We start from the raw sequence: 3,681 nt of genomic DNA, 5'->3' as shown, positions 1-3,681 counted from the left end.
AGAGGCTGTCTTTTTTCCATTGTATACTCGTGCCTCCTTTGTCAAAGATAAGGTGCCCATATGTGTTTGGGCTTACTTCTGAGTTCTCTATTCTGTTCCATTGATCTTCCTTTCTATTTTTGTGCCAGTACCATACTGTCTTGATCACTATGGCCTTGTAGTATAGTTTGAAGTCAGGAAGCCTGATTCCACCAACTCCATTTTTCCTTCTCAAGATTGCTTTGGCTATTCGGGGTCTTTTGCGTTTCCATACAAATCGTAAGATTTCTTGCTCTAGTTCTGTGAAAAATGCCATTGGTAATCTGATCGGGATTGCATTGAATCTGTAAATTGCTTTGGGTAGTACAGTCATTTTCACGATGTTGATTCTTCCAATCCAGGAACATGGTATATCCCTCCATCTGTTTATGTCATCTTTGATTTCTTTCATCAATGTCTTAAAGTTTTCTGCATACAGATCTTTTGCCTCCTTAGGCAGGTTTATTCCTAGGTATTTTATTCTTTTGGTTGCAATGGTGAATGGGAGAGTTTCCTTAATTTCTCTTTCTGCTCTTCCGTTGTTAGTGTATAGGAATGCAAGAGATTTCTGTGCATTAATTTTGTATCCTGCTACTTTACTAAACTCATCAATGAGTGCTAGCAGTTTTCTGGTAGAGTCTTTAGGGTTTTCTATATATAGTATCATGTCATCTGCAAAGAGTGATAATTTTACTTCTTCTTTTCCAATTTGGATTCCTTTAATTTCTTTTTCTTCTCTGATTGCTGTGGCTAACACTTCCAAAACTATGTTGAATAACAGTGGTGAGAGTGGACACCCTTGTCTTGTTCCTGTTCTTAGAGGGAATTCTTCCAGTTTTTCTCCATTGAGAACAATGTTGGCTTTTGGTTTGTCATATATGGCTTTTATGATGTTGAGGTAATTTCCTTCTATGCCCATTTTCTGGAGAGCTTTTATCATAAATGGATGTTGAACTTTGTCAAAAGCTTTTTCTGCATCTATTGAAATGATCATATGGTTTTTATCCTTCAATTTGTTGATATGATGTATCACGTTGATTGATTTGCGTATATTGAAGAATCCTTGCATCCCAGGGATAAACCCCACTTGATCGTGGTGTATGATTTTTTTAATGTGCTGTTGCAGTCTGTTAGCTAGTATTTTGTTGAGGATTTTTGCATCTATATTCATCAGTGATATTGGTCTGTAGTTTTCTTTTTTTGTGACATCTTTGCCTGGTTTTGGTATCAGGGTGATGGTAGCCTCATAGAATGAGTTTGGGAGTGCTCCACCTTCTGCAATATTTTGGAAGAGTTTGAGAAGGATAGGTGTTAACTCTTCTCGAAATGTTTGATAGAATTCGCCTGTGAATCCATCTGGTCCTGGGCTTTTGTGTGTTGGGAGATTTTTAATCACTGCCTCAATTTCTGTACTTGTGATTGGTCTGTTCATGGTTTCTATTTCTTCCTGGTTCAGTCTTGGAAGATTGTATTTTTCTAAGAATGTATCCATTTCTTCCAGGTTATCCAATTGATTGGCATATAGTTGCTTGTAGTAGTCTCTCATGATGTTTTGTATTTCTGAGGTGTCCGTTGCGACTTCTCCTTTTTCATTTCTAATTCTGTTGATTTGCATCTTCTCCCTTTTTTTCTTGATGAGTCTGGCTAATGGTTTATCAATTTTGTTAATCTTCTCAAAGAACCAGCTTTTAGTTTTATTTATTTTTCTTATAGTTTCTTTCCTTTCTTTTTCATTTATTTCTGCTCTGATCTTTACGATTTCTTTCCTTCTGCTCACTTTGGGGTTTCTTTGTTCTTCTTTCTCTAGTTGTTTGAGGTGTAAGGTTAGGTTGTTTATTCGATCATTTTCTTGTTTCTTAAGGTAGGACTGTATTGCTATAAACTTCCCTCTTAGAACTGCTTTTGCTGCGTCCCATAGGTTTTGGGTTGTTGTGTTTTCGTTGTCATTTGTTTCTAGATACTTTTTGATTTCCTCTTTGATTTCTGTAGTGATTCCTTGGTTGTTTAATAGTGAATTGTTTAGCCTCCATGTGTTTGTATTTTTTGCAGTTTTTTTCCTGTAATTGATATCTAGTCTCATGGCGTTGTGGTCTGAGAAGATGCTTGATATGATTTCAATTTTCTTGAATTTGCTGAGGTTTGATTTGTGACCCAAGATGTGATCTATCCTGGAAAATGTTCCGTGTGCACTTGAGAAGAAAGTGTAGTCTGTCGTTTTTGGATGGAATGTCCTATAAATATCAATTAAGTCGAGATGGTCTAATGTGTCATTTAAAGCTTGTGTGTCTTTATTTATTTTCTGTTTGGATGATCTGTCCATTGATGTAAGTGGGGTGTTCAAGTCTCCCACTATAATTGTGTTCCTGTCGATGTCCCCTTTTATAGCTGTTAGCATTTGCCTTATGTATTGAGGTGCTCCTATATTGGGGGCATAGATATTTACCATTGTGATATGTTCTTCTTGAATGGATCCCTTGATCATTATGTAGTGCCCTTCCTTGTCTCTTTTAATAGTCTTTACTTTCAAGTCTAATTTGTCTGATATGAGTATTGCTACTCCAGCTTTCTTTTGACTTCCATTTGCATGGAATATCTTTTTCCATCCCTTCACTTTCAGTCTATATGTATCCCTTGGTCTGAAGTGGGTTTCTTGTAGGCAGCATATAGAAGGGTCTTGTTTTTGTATCCATTCAGCCAGTCTGTGTCTTTTGGTTGGAGCATTTAATCCATTTACATTTAAAGTGATTATTGACATGTGTGTTCCAATTACCATTTTCTTAATTGTTTTGGGTTTGTATTTGTAGGTGTTTTCCTTTTCTTGTGTTTCCTACTTAGAGAAGTTCCTTTAGCACTTGTTGTAAGGCTGGTTTGGTGGTGCTGAATTCTCTTAACTTTTGCTTGTCTGGAAAGCTTTTGATTTCTCCCTCAAATCTGAATGAGATTCTTGCTGGGTAAAGTATTCTTGGCTGTAGGTTTCTCTCTTTCAGGACTTTCAGTATATCCTGCCATTCCCTTCTGGCCTGCAGAGTTTCTGTAGAAAGGTCAGCTGTTATCCTGATGGGTTTTCCCTTATATGTTGTTTGTTGCTTTTCTCTTGCTGCTTTTAATATTTTTTCTTTGTGTTGAATTGTCGTTAGTTTGATTAATATGTGTCTTGGTGTATTTCTCCTTGGGTTTATTCTGTATGGGACTCTCTGTGCTTCTTGGACTTGGTTCATTATTTCCTTTCCCATGTTGGGGAAGTTTTCCACTAGAACCTCTTCAAATATTTTCACAGACCCTTTCTTGTTTTCTTCTTCTTCTGGGATGCCTATAATTCGAATGTTGGTACGTTTAAGGTTATCACTGAGGTCTCTGAGGCTGTCTTCTAGTCTTTTTATTTTTTTATCTTTTTCTTGCTCTGTGGCGTTTATTTCTTCCATTCTATCTTCCAACTCACTTATTCGTTCTTCTGCCTCAGTCATTCTGCTGGTTAGAGCATCTAGAGTATTTTTAATTTCAGTTATTTTGTTATCCATTGCTGTTTGTTTTTCTGAGTTCTTATGAACTGTTTCTTGTACTTTCTCTAATTTGTTATCGAGATTTTGTATCATTTTTACTATCATTACTCTAAATTCTTTTTCAGGCATTTTTCCTATTTCCTCCTCATTTATTTGGTCTTGT

Source organism: Hippopotamus amphibius, chromosome 2 (assembly GCF_030028045.1).
Source record: "Hippopotamus amphibius kiboko isolate mHipAmp2 chromosome 2, mHipAmp2.hap2, whole genome shotgun sequence".
NCBI lineage: Eukaryota > Metazoa > Chordata > Mammalia > Artiodactyla > Hippopotamidae > Hippopotamus > Hippopotamus amphibius.
Note: the sequence above shows the minus strand (reverse complement) of the source record.